This window comes from Dysidea avara, chromosome 4 (genome assembly GCF_963678975.1).
Source record: "Dysidea avara chromosome 4, odDysAvar1.4, whole genome shotgun sequence".
Lineage (NCBI taxonomy): Eukaryota > Metazoa > Porifera > Demospongiae > Dictyoceratida > Dysideidae > Dysidea > Dysidea avara.
In genome coordinates, this window is record NC_089275.1 from 30,566,918 (window position 1) to 30,585,514 (window position 18,597).

The 18,597-nt window shown below is 40.1% G+C and overlaps 1 protein-coding gene and 1 long non-coding RNA gene across 2 annotated transcripts in view; one reads left to right on the plus strand and one right to left on the minus strand.

The window, feature by feature from the left end:
- Positions 1-18,597, plus strand: part of LOC136254635 (fasciclin-2-like) — a 372,927-nt gene that overhangs the window by 31,278 nt on the left and 323,052 nt on the right. The gene's annotated exons all lie outside the window — the stretch shown is intronic.
- LOC136254652 (uncharacterized) lies at positions 16,273-17,883 on the minus strand. The gene is made up of 2 exons (XR_010700635.1): positions 17,102-17,883; positions 16,273-16,484 (listed from the first exon to the last, which is right to left on the minus strand). It is a non-coding gene; the product is annotated as an uncharacterized lncRNA (long non-coding RNA).

Consider the following 18,597-nt stretch of genomic DNA (forward strand, 5'->3'; position numbering starts at 1 on the left):
TTGTAACTGAACTTTCTACAAGGTGACTTCTTCTAGCTGATCTTTCAATAGGGTGATTTGTTTGTAGCTTCACTCTCTACAAGTAACTTCTTCTAGCTGATCTCTCTACAGGGAGATTTGTTTGTAGCTGAACTCTCTACAGGTGATTTGTTTTAAGCTGAACTTTCTAAATGATGGTTTCTTTGTAGCTGAACACTCTACAAGTTAACTTCTTCTAACTGATCTCTCTACAGGGTGATTTGTTTGTAGCTGAATTCTGTACAGGTGATTTGTTTGCAGCTGAGCTCTTTACAGAATGGTTTCTTTGTAGCTGAACTCTCTAAAAGGTAACTTTTTCTAACTGATCTTTCTACAGGGCAATTTGTTTCTGGCAGAATTTTCTACAGGGTGATTTCTTTGCAGCTGAACTCTCTACATGGTGGTTTCTTTGTAGCTGAACTCTCTACAAGGTAATTTCTTCTAGCCGATCTCTCTACAGGGAGATTTGTTTATAGCTGAACTACCTACAAAGTAACTTCTTCTAGCTGATCTCTCTACAGGGTGATTTGGTCGTAGCTGAATTCTGTACAGGTGATTTGTTTGCAGCTGAGCTCTTTACAAAATGGTTTCTTTGTAGCTGAACTCTCTACAAGGTAACTTCTTCTAGCTGATCTCTCTACAGGGTGGTTTCTTTGTAGCTGAACTCTCTAAAAGGTAACTTCTTCTAACTGATCTTTCTACAGGGAAATTTGTTTGTGGCTGCATTATCTACAGGATGATTTCTTTGCAGCTGAACTCTCTACATGATGGTTTCTTTGTAGCTGAACTCTCTACAAGGTAATTTCTTCTAGCTGATCTCTCTACAGGGAGATCTGTTTGTAGCTGAACTATCTACAAGGTAACTTCTTCTAACTGATCTTTCTACAGGGCAATTTGTTTGTGGCAGAATGTTATACAGGGTGATTTCTTTGCAGCTGAACTCTCTATATACATGGTGGTTTCTTTGTAGCTGAACTCTCTACAAAGTAATTTCTTCTAGCTGATCTCTCTACAGGGTGATTTGTTTGTAGCTGAATTCTGTACAGGTGATTTGTTTGCAGCTGAGCTCTTTACAGAATGGTTTCTTTGTAGCTGAACTCTCTACAAGGTAACTTCTTCTAACTGATCTTTCTACAGGACAATTTGTTCGTAGCAGAATTTTATACAGGGTGCTTTCTTTGCAGCTGAACTCTCTACATGGTGGTTTCTTTGTAGCTGAACTCTCTACAAGGTAACTTCTTCTAGCTGATCTCTCTACAGGGTGATTTGTTTGTAGCTGAACGATCTACAAGGTAACTTCTTCTAGCTGCTCTCCCTACAGGGTGATTTGTTTGTAGCTGAATTCTGTACAGGTGATTTGTTTGCAGCTGAGCTCTTTACAGAATGGTTTCTTTGTAGCTGAACTCTCTAAAAGGTAACTTCTTCTAACTGATCTTTCTACAGGGCAATTTGTTTGTGGCAGAATTTTCTACAGGGTGATTTCTTTGCAGCTTAACTCTCTACTTGGTGGTTTCTTTGTAGCTGAACTATGTACAAGGTAATTTCTTCTAGCTGACCACTCTACAGGGTGATTTGTTTGTAGCTGAATTCTGTACAGGTGATTTGTTTGCAGCTGAACTCTAAACAGAATGGTTTCTTTGTAGCTGAACTCTCTACAAGGTAACTTCTGCTAGCTGATATCTCTACAGGGAGATTTGTTTGTAGCTGAATTCTCTACAGGTGATTTGTTTGATGCTGAACTCTCTAATTGATGGTTTCTTTGTAGCTGAACTCTCTATAAGTAAACTTCTTCTAGCTGATCTATCTACATGGTGATTTATTTGTAGCTGAATTCTGTACAGGTGATTTGTTTGCAGCTGAGCTCTTTAAAGAATGGTTTCTTTGTAGCTGAACTCTCTACAAGGTAACTTCTTCTAGTTGATGTCTCTACAAGGTCACTAGTTTGTAGCGGAGCTCTCTACATGGTGGTTTCTTTGTAACTGAACTCTCTACAAGGAAACTTCTCCTAGCTGATCTCTCTACAGGGAGATTTGTTTGTAGCTGAACTCTCTACAGGTGATTTGTTTGCAGCTGAACTCTCTACATGATGGTTTCTTTGTAGCTGAACTCTCTACAAGGTAACTTCTTCTAGCTGATCTCTCTACAGGGCGATTTGTTTGTAGCTGCACTCTCTACATTGTGGTTTCTTTGTAGCTGAACTCTACAAGGTGATTTCTTCTAGCTGAACTATCTCTTTCCATAGTTCACCACAAGGTAACTTCTTCTAGCTGATCTCTCTACAGGGTGATTTGTTTGTAGCTGAACGATCTACAAGGTAACTTCTTCTAGCTGCTCTCCCTACAGGGTGATTTGTTTGTAGCTGAATTCTGTACAGGTGATTTGTTTGCAGCTGAGCTCTTTACAGAATGGTTTCTTTGTAGCTGAACTCTCTAAAAGGTAACTTCTTCTAACTGATCTTTCTACAGGGCAATTTGTTTGTGGCAGAATTTTCTACAGGGTGATTTCTTTGCAGCTTAACTCTCTACTTGGTGGTTTCTTTGTAGCTGAACTATGTACAAGGTAATTTCTTCTAGCTGACCACTCTACAGGGTGATTTGTTTGTAGCTGAATTCTGTACAGGTGATTTGTTTGCAGCTGAACTCTAAACAGAATGGTTTCTTTGTAGCTGAACTCTCTACAAGGTAACTTCTGCTAGCTGATATCTCTACAGGGAGATTTGTTTGTAGCTGAATTCTCTACAGGTGATTTGTTTGATGCTGAACTCTCTAATTGATGGTTTCTTTGTAGCTGAACTCTCTATAAGTAAACTTCTTCTAGCTGATCTATCTACATGGTGATTTATTTGTAGCTGAATTCTGTACAGGTGATTTGTTTGCAGCTGAGCTCTTTAAAGAATGGTTTCTTTGTAGCTGAACTCTCTACAAGGTAACTTCTTCTAGTTGATGTCTCTACAAGGTCACTAGTTTGTAGCGGAGCTCTCTACATGGTGGTTTCTTTGTAACTGAACTCTCTACAAGGAAACTTCTCCTAGCTGATCTCTCTACAGGGAGATTTGTTTGTAGCTGAACTCTCTACAGGTGATTTGTTTGCAGCTGAACTCTCTACATGATGGTTTCTTTGTAGCTGAACTCTCTACAAGGTAACTTCTTCTAGCTGATCTCTCTACAGGGTGATTTGTTTGTAGCTGAACGATCTACAAGGTAACTTCTTCTAGCTGCTCTCCCTACAGGGTGATTTGTTTGTAGCTGAATTCTGTACAGGTGATTTGTTTGCAGCTGAGCTCTTTACAGAATGGTTTCTTTGTAGCTGAACTCTCTAAAAGGTAACTTCTTCTAACTGATCTTTCTACAGGGCAATTTGTTTGTGGCAGAATTTTCTACAGGGTGATTTCTTTGCAGCTTAACTCTCTACTTGGTGGTTTCTTTGTAGCTGAACTATGTACAAGGTAATTTCTTCTAGCTGACCACTCTACAGGGTGATTTGTTTGTAGCTGAATTCTGTACAGGTGATTTGTTTGCAGCTGAACTCTAAACAGAATGGTTTCTTTGTAGCTGAACTCTCTACAAGGTAACTTCTGCTAGCTGATATCTCTACAGGGAGATTTGTTTGTAGCTGAATTCTCTACAGGTGATTTGTTTGATGCTGAACTCTCTAATTGATGGTTTCTTTGTAGCTGAACTCTCTATAAGTAAACTTCTTCTAGCTGATCTATCTACATGGTGATTTATTTGTAGCTGAATTCTGTACAGGTGATTTGTTTGCAGCTGAGCTCTTTAAAGAATGGTTTCTTTGTAGCTGAACTCTCTACAAGGTAACTTCTTCTAGTTGATGTCTCTACAAGGTCACTAGTTTGTAGCGGAGCTCTCTACATGGTGGTTTCTTTGTAACTGAACTCTCTACAAGGAAACTTCTCCTAGCTGATCTCTCTACAGGGAGATTTGTTTGTAGCTGAACTCTCTACAGGTGATTTGTTTGCAGCTGAACTCTCTACATGATGGTTTCTTTGTAGCTGAACTCTCTACAAGGTAACTTCTTCTAGCTGATCTCTCTACAGGGCGATTTGTTTGTAGCTGCACTCTCTACATTGTGGTTTCTTTGTAGCTGAACTCTACAAGGTGATTTCTTCTAGCTGAACTATCTCTTTCCATAGTTCACCACAAGGTAACTTCTTCTAGCTGATCTCCCTACAGGGTGAATTGTTTGTAGCTGATCTCTCTACAGGGTGACTTGTTTGTAGCTGATCTCTATACAGGTTTTTTTGTTTCTAGCTGATCTCTTGAATTCTTTTCAGGGTGACTGCTCTATTAGGATGACTGCTCTATTAGAGTATCTCGATCTCGCACTTGCTGCACCAAGTTGGATTTCGTGTTATAACTCCGTGGCTTTAAGTCAATCATTCTAAGATGATTACTCCATCTGTACAACGATTTTCAAAGCATTACCCCAAGCGCTTTATCTGGTAGGCGTGGCAAGCAGTCGTTGTTTTTTTTATTAGCTAATATGGATTGCGTAATTGTTACACACTGATGGTTTTTTCGTTGTATCTTCCTGTTTTTTAGCTCGGTTTCTTTCAAACCACAAAAGGTTTGAGGTTCAATAGTTAACCTATTCACCCACCGATTTTCAGCTTCTTCCCATACGCGGTTTACCCTGTAGGCGTGACAACATATTGGTGTTATTTTTCGTGAATAATCGCTCATAACTCTTTGCCTGTTTATCGTATTCCAGCCAAAGTTGGTACCGAGATGCACCTTTATATCCCACTTCTGCATGCCAAATTTCAAGGCAATTGGATATGGCGTTCGAGTTTTATAGTACTTTTTGTAAGTGTGCAACAAGAAAAAGAAAAATAAGAAGAAAAAAAAAACGAAGAAACTGAGACAATTTTTGAAGTCGCATATCTCGGGAACGCGCGAAGTGATTTCGCTCAAATTTGGAATGTGGAGTGCTGCAGTTGGAGGGCATGTCCACAGCAAATATCGTCTTGTTTCATCAAGGAAGCACAGAGCTACGGAGGTGCGAAAATTGCATTTTCTTCCTTCCTGTCAATATACTCACGGGTGTTACGCGCTGGCTTCTTGGGCCGCACGACACACTACCATGTGTCTTGATTAAGAGTATCACAGGAATTAATGCTACATCATACATTTCTTCATGTGGTGTTACATCTTCTTCAAAATCACTCTCACGATCACTACTGTAGTCAGATATCTTGCTTTTTGAATTTGACCTACTGTATTCGTAGACCTTTAGCCCCATGCATGTTATCAGAACTCAAGCATTAGCTTTGCATTGGTTGCTGAAGTTATCCTATAGGTGGTATGGTTCTGCTGTAGCAATCACCATAATATGGCATGTATCAAGACACATGGTAGTGTGTCGTGCGGCCCAAGAAGCCGGCGTGCCACCCGTGAGTATCAAGACACACGGTAGTGTGTCGTGCGGCCCAAGAAGCCGGCACGCCACACCGTGAGTATATTTACAGGAAGAAAGTAAACGCGATTTTCACACTTTTTTATCTCGGTGATGGCTTATCCGATTGAAACCAAATTTGCTGCAGAGTTGCAAGCCAGCTAGGGGAGACTACATTCCGAATTTGAAGGAAATCACTCAAGCCATTTCCGAGATATGAGCGGCCAAAGTTTGGTTTTTTTTTCTTCGTTTTTTTTTCTTCTTCGTCTTTTTGCACGCTTGCAAAAATTGCTATAAAACGCAAACGCGTGCTCCGATCGTCTTGAAATTTGGCACACTGAAAGGGAGTCCAAAGCCACATTCTAGCATCAAATTTGGTACAAATCCGATGAATGATTCAGGAGTTATGACCGATTATTCGCGTAAAACAAGATAGATTTGTTGTCACGCCTACAGGGTAAACCGCTTCATGGAATGAGCTGAAAATTGCTATGGAGATGGAGTAACCATCGTAGGAGTGCCTTTTGGTAGTTTGAAAGGAATCGAGATTAAGACCACGGAGATATGACACAAAACCCAACCTGTGTCACAATTACGCGATCGATTTTTAGTAATAAAGAAGTATTAGTTTTTACGCCTACTAGGCAAACCGCTAAGAGCAATGAGCTGAAAATTGGTGTATAGCTGGAATAATCTTCATAGAAAGTCCTTGCAGTAGTATAGAAGAATTGGATTACAAACCACTGAGTTATGATTCGAAAGCCAACTCTGTGTAGCAAATGCGAGATCGAGATACTCTAATAGAACAGTCACCCTAATAGAGCATTCAGCTAATTTATTTACTCCATTATAGAATTCTATTACGTTACAAGTTATTCTGTAGGGACTTCAACTGCAAACAGTTAATCTTATAGACAGTTAAGCAAGAAGCAAGTCACCCTGTGGAGAATTAAGCTACAATTATATCACTGTAGAGATTCAGAACATTACAATTCACACTAAAGAGAGTTCAGCTATAAACAAGTCATGCACCCTGTAGAGAGTTCACCTACAATTAAATCACTCTCTAGAGAATTCAGCTACACACAAATCACTGTGCAGAGAGTTCAGCTACAAACAAAGTATCCTGTAGAGAGATCAGCTACAAACAAAACACTTTGCAGAGAGTTCAGCTACAAACAAATCAATCTTTAGAGTGATCAGCAACAAACAAATCAACTTGTAGAGAGATCAGCTAGAAACAAATCTACCTGCAGAGAGATCAGCTACAAACAAATCAACTTGTAGAGAGATCAGCTAGAAACAAATCACCCTGTAGAGAGTTCAGTTAAAACAAATCAACCTGCAGAGAGATCAGCTACAAACATATCACCTTATAGACAGTTCAGCTACAAACAAATTACCCTGTAGAGAGATCGACTACAAACAAATCAACTTGCAGAGAGATCAGCTACACACAGATCAACTTGTAGAGAGATCAGCTAGAAACAAATCACCCTGTAGAGATTTCAGCTAAAACAAATCAACCTGCAGAGAGATCAGCTACAAACATATCACATTATAGACAGTTCAGCTACAAACAAATTACCCTGTAGAGAGATCGACTACAAACAAATCAACTTGCAGAGAGATCAGCTACACACAAATCAACTTGTAGAGAGATCAGCTAGAAACAAATCACCTTGTAGAGAGTTCAGCTACAAACAAATCAATGTGCAGAGAGATCAACTACAAACAAATCACCCTGTAGAGAGATCATCTAGGAACTAGACACAATATAAGGAGTTCAGCTACAAGCAAATCACCCTTTAGAGAGTTCAGCTACAGACAAATCAACCTGCAGAGAGATCAAATCACCTTATAGAGAGTTCAGCTACAAACAAATTGCCCTGTAGAGAGATCAGTTACAAACAAATCATCCTGCAGAGAGATCAGCTACACACAAATCAACTTGTAGAGAGATCAGCTACAAACAAATCACACTGTGGAGATCAGCTAGAAACTAGACACAATGTAAGAAGTTCAGCTACAAGCAAATCACCCTGTAGAGATTTCAGCTGCAAACAAATCACCCTGTAGAGAGATCAGGTAGAAACTAGACACGATGTAAAGAGTTCAGCTATAGAAGAGGTCACCTTATAGAGAGTTCAGCTACAAAGAAACCATCATTTAGAGAGTTCAGCTGCAAACAAATACTCTGTATAGAGTTCAGCTAGAAAAGTCACCTTGTAGAGAGTTCAGCTACAAAGAAACTGCCATGTAGAGAGTTCAGCCTCAAACAAATTACCGTGTAGAGAATTCAACAACAAGCAAATCGCCCTGTAGAGGGATCAGCTAGAAAAAGTTACATTGTAGAGAGTTCAGCTACAAAGAAACCATCATGTAGAGAGTTCAGCTACAAAGAAAGCACCCATGTAGAGAGTTTAGCTGCAAACAAATCACCTGTAGAGAGTTCAGCTAGAAGCAAATCATGCTGTAGAGAGATCAGCTAGAAGAGGTCACCTTGGAGAGAGTTCAGCTACAAAGAAATCACCACCTAAAGAGTTCAGCTACAAAGAAATCACCCTGTAGAGAGTTCAGCTAGAAGAAGTCACCTTGTAGAGAGTTCAGCTACAAAGAAACCATCATGTAGAGAGTTCAGCTACAAAGAAAGCACCATGTAGAGAGTTTAGCTGCAAACAAATCACCTGTAGAGAGTTCAGTTAGAAACAAATCATCCTGTAGAGAGATCAGTTAGAAGAAGTCACCTTGTAGAGAGTTCAGCTACAAAGAAATCACCACCTAAAGAGTTCAGCTGCAAACGAATCACCCTGTAGGGATCAGCTAAAAGAAGTCACCTCGTAGCGAGTTCAGCTACAAAGAAATCATCATGTGGAGAGTTCAGCTACAAAGAAATCACCCTGTAGAGAGTTCAGCTAGATTTGTAGAGAGTTCAGCTACAAAGCAACCATCATGTAGAGAGTTCAGTTACAAAGAAACCACCAAGGATGTAGAGAGTTTAGTTGCAAACAAATAACCTGTAGAGAGTTCAGCTAGAAACAAATCACCCTGTAGAGAAATCAGCTAGAAGAGGCACCTTGTAGAGAGTTCAGCTACAAAGAAAGCGTTGTGTAGAGAGTTCAGCTACAAAGAAAGCACCATGTAGAGAGTTTAGCTACAAACAAATCACCTGTAGAGAGTTCAGCTAGAAAAAGTCACCTTGTAGAGAGTTCAGCTACAAAGAAACCGTCATGTAGAGAGTTCAGCTACAAAGAAAGCACCATGTACAGAGTTTAGCTGCAAACAAATCACCTGTAGAGAGTTCAGCTAGAAAAAAATCACGCTGTAGAGAGATCAGCTAGAAGAGGTCACCTTGTAGAGAGTTCAGCAACAAAGAAACCATCAGGTGGAGAGTTCAGCTACAAAGAAATCACCCTGTAGAGAGTTCAGCTAGAAGAAGTCACCTTGTAGAGAGTTCAGCTACAAAGAAACCATCATGTAGAGAGTTCAGTTACAAAGAAACCACCATGGATGTAGAGAGTTTAGCTGCAAACAAATAACCTGTAGAGAGTTCAGCTAGAAACAAATCACCCTGTGGAGAAATCAGCTAGAAGAGGTCACCTTGTAGAGAGTTCAGCTACAAAGAAACGGTTATGTAGAGAGTTCAGCTACAAAGAAAGCACCATGTAGAGAGTTTAGCTACAAACAAATCACCTGTAGAGAGTTCAGCTAGAAGAAGTCATCTTGTGGAAAGTTCAGCTACAAAGAAACCATCATGTAGAGAGTTCAGCTACAAAGAAAGCACCATGTAGAGAGTTTAGCTGCAAACAAATCACCTGTAGAGAGTTCAGCTAGAAACAAATCACCCTGTAGAGAGATCAGCTAGAAGAGGTCACCTTGTAGAGAGTTCAGCTACAAAGAAACCATCATGTGGAGAGTTCAGCTACAAAGAAACCACTATGGATGTAGAGAGTTTAGCTGCAAACAAATCACCTGTAGAGAGTTCAGCTAGAAGAAGTTACTTTGTAGAGAGTTCAGCTACAAAGAAACCATCATGTAGAGAGTTCAGTTACAAAGAAACCACCATGGATGTAGAGAGTTTAGCTGCAAACAAATAACCTGTAGAGAGTTCAGCTAGAAACAAATCACCCTGTGGAGAAATCAGCTAGAAGAGGTCACCTTGTAGAGAGTTCAGCTACAAAGAAACGGTTATGTAGAGAGTTCAGCTACAAAGAAAGCACCATGTAGAGAGTTTAGCTACAAACAAATCACCTGTAGAGAGTTCAGCTAGAAGAAGTCATCTTGTGGAAAGTTCAGCTACAAAGAAACCATCATGTAGAGAGTTCAGCTACAAAGAAAGCACCATGTAGAGAGTTTAGCTGCAAACAAATCACCTGTAGAGAGTTCAGCTACAAACAAATCACCTGTAGAGAGTTCAGCTAGAAGAAGTCACCTTGTAGAGAGTTCAGCTACAAAGAAACCGTCATGTAGAGAGTTCAGCTACAAAGAAAGCACCATGTAGAGAGTTTAGCTGCAAACAAATCACCTGTAGAGAGTTCAGCTAGAAACAATTCACCCTGTAGAGAGATCAGCTAGAAGAGGTCACCTTGTAGAGAGTTCAGCTACAAAGAAACCATCATGTGGAGAGTTCAGCTACAAAGAAACCACTATGGATGTATAGAGTTTAGCTGCAAACAAATCACTTGTAGAGAGTTCAGCTAGAAGAAGTCACTTTGTAGAGAGTTTAGCTACAAAGAAACCATCATGTAGAGAGTTCAGCTACAAAGAAAGCACCATGTAGAGGGTTTAGCTGCAAACAAATCACCTGTAGAGAGTTCAGCTAGAAGAAGTCACTTTGTAGAGAGTTCAGCTACAAAGAAACCATCTTGTAGAGAGTTCAGCTACAAAGAAAGCACCATGTAGAGAGTTTAGCTGCAAACAAATCACCTGTAGAGAGTTCAGCTAGAAGAAGTCACTTTGTAGAGAGTTCAGCTACAAAGAAACCATCATGTAGAGAGTTCAGCTACAAAGAAAGCACCATGTAGAGAGTTTAGCTGCAAACAAATCACCTGTAGAGAGTTCAGCTAAAAGAAGTCACTTTGTAGAGAGTTCAGCTACAAAGAAACCATCATGTAGAGAGTTCAGCTACAAAGAAAGCACCATGTAGAGAGTTTAGCTGCAAACAAATCACCTGTAGAGAGTTCAGCTAGAAGAAGTCACTTTGTAGAGAGTTCAGCTACAAAGATACCATCATGTAGAGAGTTCAGCTACAAAGAAAGCACCATGTAGAGGGTTTAGCTGCAAACAAATCACCTGTAGAGAGTTCAGCTAGAAGAAGTCACTTTGTAGAGAGTTCAGCTACAAAGAAACCATCATGTAGAGAGTTCAGCTACAAAGAAAGCACCATGTAGAGAGTTTAGCTGCAAACAAATCACCTGTAGAGAGTTCAGCTAGAAGAAGTCACTTTGTAGAGAGTTCAGCTACAAAGAAACCATCATGTAGAGAGTTCAGCTACAAAGAAAGCACCATGTAGAGAGTTTAGCTGCAAACAAATCACCTGTAGAGAGTTCAGCTAAAAGAAGTCACTTTGTAGAGAGTTCAGCTACAAAGAAACCATCATGTAGAGAGTTCAGCTACAAAGAAAGCACCATGTACAGAGTTTAGCTGCAAACAAATCACCTGTAGAGAGTTCAGCTAGAAGAAGTCACTTTGTAGAGAGTTCAGCTACAAAGAAACCATCATGTAGAGAGTTCAGCTACAAAGAAAGCACCATGTAGAGAGTTTAGCTGCAAACAAATCACCTGTAGAGAGTTCAGCTAGAAGAAGTCACTTTGTAGAGAGTTCAGCTACAAAGAAACCATCATGTAGAGAGTTCAGCTACAAAGAAAGCACCATGTAGAGAGTTTAGCTGCAAACAAATCACCTGTAGAGAGTTCAGCTAGAAGAAGTCACTTTGTAGAGAGTTCAGCTACAAAGAAACCATCATGTAGAGAGTTCAGCTACTAAGAAAGCACCATGTACAGAGTTTAGTTGCAAACAAATCACCTGTAGAGAGTTCAGCTAGAAGAAGTCACTTTGTAGAGAGTTCAGCTACAAAGAAACCATCATGTAGAGAGTTCAGCTACAAAGAAAGCACCATGTAGAGAGTTTAGGTGCAAACAAATCACCTGTAGAGAGTTCAGCTAGAAGAAGTCACTTTGTAGAGAGTTCAGCTACAAAGAAACCATCATGTAGAGAGTTCAGCTACAAAGAAAGCACCATGTAGAGAGTTCAGCTACAAAGAAACCATCATGTGGAGAGTTCAGCTACAAACAAATCACCCTGTTGAGGGTTCAGCTAGAAGAAGTCACCTTGTAGAGAGTTCAGCTACAAAGAAACCATCATGTAGAGAGTTCAGCTACAAAGAACCACCATGGATGTAGAAAGTTTAGCTGCAAACAAATTACCTGCAGAGAGTTCAGCTAGAAACAAATCACCCTGTAGAGATATCAGCTAGAAGAATTTATCTTGTAGAGAGTTCAGCTACAAAGAAACCATCCTGTATATAGTTCAGCTATATTTTAAGTCACCCAGTAGAGAGATCAGCTGCTAAAAAATATACTGTGGGGAATAATGGGCATGTAATAAATATATGTATATAATTTGTATAATTACTAATAAAATCAAAAATAATTGAAGTATTAAAAATCTTCTATAAGTTCTTTTCTTCTTCCTGTGGTAAATAAAAAAAACACATGGGTTAAAAAAGCCCCAAAGCCAGCCCTATGGCTGGCTTTGCAGTATACAAATACAAAAAGAAGTGATATCCAATCAAAAACAGCCAAGCTGTAAAAAAAGGTGCGGCCCACAAAAAGGCCATGGTGAGAAAAGATGTGAAATCCAAGGTTGCGGCCAAGAAATGGCTTTGATGGTAGGTTAATGGTAAAAATTTTAATAACGACAATTCAGGTGAATTTTGTGCCACTTGGTCTTGGCATCAAATTCACCTGAATTGTCGTTATTAAAATTTTTACCATTAACCTACCATCACAGCCATTTCTTGGCCGCCACCTTGGATTTCGCATCTTTTTTCACCATGGCCTTTTTGGGGGCCGCACCTTTTTTTACAACTTGGCTGTTTTTGATTAGATATTAACAGGAAGAAAGAAAACGCAATTTTCACACCTATGTAGCTCTGTGATCCCTTATCCGATTGGAACCAAATTTGCTAGAGAGGTGCCAGCCAGCAAGGGGAGTCTACACACCAAATTTGAAGAAAATCGCTCTAGCCATTTCCGAGATACGAGCGAAAAAAATTTCGTTTTAATTTCTTCGTTTTCTTCTTCTACTTCTTCATTTCGCACACTTCGCAAAATCTGCCATAAAACATGAATGCGTGCTTGGATCGAGCTGAAATTTGGCACACTTAAAGGGCTCATTAAGGCAGATCTCTGTTAGGAATCCGATGAACATTCATGGAGTTAAGACCGATTATTTGCGTAAAATAAGGTCGAAGGTCTGTCACGCCTACAGGGTAAACTCCTTTGAGGAATCAGTTGAAAATTGATATGTAGATCGAGCAACCATCGTAGGAGTGCCTTTTTGTGGTTTGAAAGGAATCGGGATAAAGAACATGGAGGTATGACACAAAACCCGACCTGTGTCAAAATTACGCGATCGATTTTTATGAATAAAAAAACTATTAGTTTTCGTGTTTACCAGGCAAACCGCTTAGAGCAACGAGCTGAAAATCAGTATGTAGCTGGAATAATCATCATAGAATGTCCTTGAAGTAGTACAGAAGAATCGGATTACAAACCACTGAGTTATGATTCGAAAGACAACTATGTGTAACAAATGCGAGATCGAAATACTCTAATAGAACAGTCACCCTAATAAAGTATTCAGCTGCATTTATAATTTACTCAATTATATTACATTGCAAGTTATTCTGTAGGGAATTTAGCTACAAACAAGTCACGCTGTAGTCAGATCAGCGAGAAGAAGGTACCTAATAGAGAGTTCAGCTACAAAGAAACCATCATGTAGAGAGTTCAGCTCAAACAAATTTCCCTGTAGAGAGATCAGCTAGAAGAAGTTACCTTGTAGAGAGTTCAGTTACAAAGAAACAATCATGCTAAGAATTCAGCTGCAAACAAATCACCCAGTAGAAAGTTCCGCTATGAGCAGACCACACTGTAGAAAGTTCAGTTAGAAACAAGTCATCTTGTAGAGAGATCAGCTAGAAGAAGTCACATTGTAGAGAGTTCAGCTACAAAGAAACTAATATGTAGAGAGTTCAGCTGCAAACAAATCACCCTGTAGAGAACTCAGCTACAAACAAATATGCCCTGTAGAAAGATCAGCTAGAAGAAGTTACCTTGTAGAGAGTTCAGCTACGGACAGATCACCCTGTAGAGAGTTCAGCTACAAACAAATCACCATGTAGAGAGTTCAGTTACAAAGAAACCACCATGTAGAGAGTTCAGCTGCAAAAAAATCAGTCACTCTGTAGAGAGTTCAGCTAGAAGAAGTCACCTTGTAGAGAGTTCAGCTGCAAATAAATCACCTTGTAGAGAATTCAGCTACAAACAAATCACCCTGTAGAAAGATCAGCTAGAAGAAGTTACCTTGTACAGAGTTCAGCTACAAAGAAACCACCATGTAGAGAGTTCAGCTGCAAACAAACACCCTGTAGAGAGCTTAGCTACAAACAAATCGCCTGTAGAAAGATTAGCTAGAAGAAGTTACCTTGTAGGGAGTTCAGCTACAAACAAATCACCCTGTAGAGAGTTCAGCTACAAAGAAATCATCATGTAGAGAGTTCAGCTGCAAACAAATCATCCTGTAAAGAGTTCAGCTATGAAAAGATCACACTGTAGAGAGTTCAGCTAGAAGAAGTCACCTTTAGAGAGTTCAGCTACAAAGCAACCACCATGTAGAGAGTTCAGCTGCAAAAAAAATCTATTACTCTGTAGAGAGTTCAGCTAGAAGAAGTCACCTTGTAGAGAGTTCAGCTGCAAATAAATCACCCTGTAGAGAATCCAGCTACAAACAAATCACCCTGTAGAAAGATCAGCTAGAAGAAGTTACCTTGTGGAGAGCTCAGCTACAAAGAAACCACCATGTAGAGAGTTCAACTGCAAACAAATCACCTGTAGAGAGTTCAGCTAGAAACAAGTCACCCTGTAGAGAGATCAGCTAGAAACAAGTCACCCTGTAGAGAGTTCAGCTAGAAGAAGTCACATTGTAGAGAGTTCAGCTACAATGAAACTCCCATGTAGAGAGTTCAGCTGCAAACAAATCACCCTGTAGAGAACTCAGCTACAAAAAAAATATGCCCTGTAATAATATCAGCTAGAAGAAGTTACCTTGTAGATAGTTCAGTTGCAAAGAAACCACCATGTAGAGAGTTCAGCTGCAAACAAATCACCTGTAGAGAGTTCAGCTAGAAACAAGTCACCCTGTAGAGAGTTCAACTAGAAGAAGTCACATTGTAGAGAGCTCAGCTACAAAGAAACTACCATGCAGAGAGTTCAGCTGCAAACAAATCACCCTGTAGAAAGTTCAGCTATGAACAGATCACCCTGTAGAGAGATCAGCTAGAAACAAGTCACCCTATAGAAAGTTCCACAGGAGATACTAGCACTGTATACGGAATGGACGCTGTCCACGAATAATTTCACTTGGCGGACTGTATACGGGTGTAAACCCGTGCGGTGCCCGCCTAATGGCTTCCTCCACTACGCGGATACAACGCCTATATCCGCAAAGCAACTTATTCTACAACGCAGACAAGACGGAAGTAACGGGGAAGATAATTATAGTAGCTACAGGCTCCCACAATGATGTATCTATAGGGCTAAAACCACAGATTCAGAATTATAGCCCATGCGCGTTATAGCTCAGTTGAGGCCTGCACTCACTACTGTCCACTTTACCAGTCAGGTACTGGAAGGTGAACATTGGAGGCAAAACCTGTACGAGGTGCTTATCACGACATGTCCAGGCTCGTGATAAGCACATAGAGGCCAATGAATGACTGATAAGAAAAATCGGGAGTATCGATGCCGGAGTTTAGGTATTAATGATGAAACTGGCGCCTGGGCACTTGAAAACAGGCGACCACTGTGTCTCGGTGCTGGAAACACTTTGCACATGATGCATCAGCTAGCACGAGACCCCTCCTCGCCACAGATTATACCCCAGCACTCGTGTTTAGTGGCAAGTACCGCGGGTGCGGTTACCATTAGTTGCAAGAGTGCCAGACCTGCAGTTCTGTGGCATATTATGGCACAATATACCTACATCAACTTTTTAAGCTAGCCCCACCCCCGGAATCCCGATACACCTACTGGGGATTTGACCATCTACATCCTGGGACTTTTGATGGTGGCGGTCAAAAATCATTTTGATAAATTAATTCCCCTCAGAAACCCCCTTTTGAGGTGGGAATATAGTGGGGTTTTAGCTTCAGTACTGGGAAATTTGACACTAGACCTTGTCAAATCTGCTGTATTCCCCACCCTACCTGGAGTGGGACATGAATAGTGCATTGAAGTTTGGTAGAACTCACCATAAAAGCTGTCATATTAACAAATACTTGAATTGGAGCTATGACATCATGGGAAGTGTGGCTTCATGGACTAAGTAACTAAACTAACTTCGTAACAGTATACTACATCCCCCTTCTTCAATAAGGCACTCAGAACATTGTTTGTCATGCATTAATCAATTATAAATTATTATACTTCTTGTTTCCCGTTTATGGTATGTATTGTCCAACTTGACAGCAGCTCATGGTTATAGGCTAGCTTCAATCACATGACAAAGTTGTTAGCCCAGTTGCATACCTTTACCACGTCCAGTATGTGCATAGACAGGTGACATATATATTACGATGATAATTTCACTGTGACAGTTCATTTAGCCTGCAAACAGAAACAAACAACTCAATACATTTTTGAATGTAGTAGTTTCAATAGCCGTATGTGTCCAACTCAGCAAAATCCTCGTATGTGTCCAACTCAGCAAAATCCTCGTATGTGTCCAACTCAGCAAAATCCTCGGCATATCACAAAGCACCACTGTTGGACCTGTATAAGTGTTGTATATGTACAATTCATTAATTATCGAACCTGACAAACACATAATGGACAAATCACATGCTGGAAGGAATGATGTGGCGGACACGGCTTTACAATACAATCATTGTTATACAATTGCTTTACTTTCAGCAGGTAGTACATATGAATAATAGTTAGCATATTATATAGTTACTGTGGGCTTGTCCCACCACCCCTGCATACCATCCCACAATTCAGCTCCATTTCACAGTTTTAACTATGCCACTAATACAAGCTTGGAGTTCCACATGCCAGACAAGTGGGCAGTTTAAATCTTGCTACACAGTCACAACATTAAAGAATACTTATAAGCATTTGATCTGATTAATGCACAGTAAAGAGGAAATTGTTCATTATCAATATCAGTGGATATATAATTAACATCTTGCAAAGGAGGCTGGTCATGCTACATCAAACATCTTATGGTCTCCAAAATTGTTCAAACCATTCAACTGTGATGCTAAAAATTATTGAATTTAATTATTTAAAAGGACTCTGGGAACCATAGATTATGGTTCCCAGAACCCTACTCAACACTTGTTTGGCTTTCATAACTAATAAACAAATGCTACGAACATTATGCATACCCACTTAAAAGTGTCAAAGGACTCCATATGGACGATGATATTTTCAGTGCCCCGTTTGGTTCTGCAGGCAATGTCGTAGAGCTATGACACACGGCGAACCATGAGCTCCTCTGGTTTAGGGTAGTAAAGATCAACCACCCTATCTCATACACACTTATGTTAATCCAGTTTGGTAAATCAACTAAGTACTTACACACAGACACACAGACGCACACCCATACACCAGGAATATCCAACAAAATAGTTATGAGAAATCTTGATAGCTGAGATTTCTGAAAACTTTCATGTGTTCAAAGCTGCAAACAGTGAGCTGCGTACCCACTGATTTTTCCTGTCTAAAGATGGGACATCTTGACAGGACATGCCAACAAAAGATGGGACATCTTGATGGCTGAAAATCATGAGTACAGAGCTAAAGCTTGTACCGTTTTGCAACTGCGAACATCGTAATAACATTGATATTGATAAACAGTTACGTACCCAATGATTTTTCCTGCCTAAAGATGGGACATCTTGACAGGACTTGCCAACAAAAGATGGGACATCTTGATGGCTGAAAATCATGAGTACAGAGCTAAAGCTTGTACGGCTTTGAAACTGCGAACACCGTAATAACACTGATATTGATAAACAGCTACGTACCCACTGATTTTTCCTGACTAAAGATGGGACATCTTGACAGGACTTGCCAACAAAAGATGGGACATCTTGATGGTTGAAAATCATGAGTACAGAGCTATAGCTTGTACCGTTTTACAACTGCGAACATTGTAATAACATTGATATTGATAAACAGCTACGTACCCACTGATTTTTCCTGCCTAAAGATGGGACATCTTGACAAGACTTGCCAACAAAAACGGGACATCTTGATGGCTGAAAATCATGAGTACAGAGCTAAAGCTTGTACGGCTTTGAAACTGCGAACATCGTAATAACATTGATATTGATAAACAGTTACGTACCCACTGATTTTTCCTGCCTAAAGATGGGACATCTTGACAGGACTTGCCAACAAAAGATGGGACATCTTGATGGCTGAAAATCATGAGTACAGAGCTAAAGCTTGTACGGCTTTGAAACTGCGAACACCGTAATAACACTGATATTGATAAACAGCTACGTGCTCACTGATTTTTCCTGCCTAAAGATGGGACATCTTGACAGGACTTGCCAACAAAAGATGGGACATCTTGATGGCTGAAAATCATGAGTACAGAGCTAAAGCTTGTACGGCTTTGAAACTGCGAACACCATAATAACACTGATATTGATAAACAGCTACGTGCTCACTGATTTTTCCTGCCTAAAGATGGGACATCTTGACAGGACTTGCCAACAAAAGATGGGACATCTTGATGGCTGAAAATCATGAGTACAGAGCTAAAGCTTGTACGGCTTTGAAGCTGTGAACATCGTAATGCATTGACATTGATAAACAGTTACGTACCCACTGATTTTTCCTGCCTAAAGATGGGACATCTTGACAGGACTTG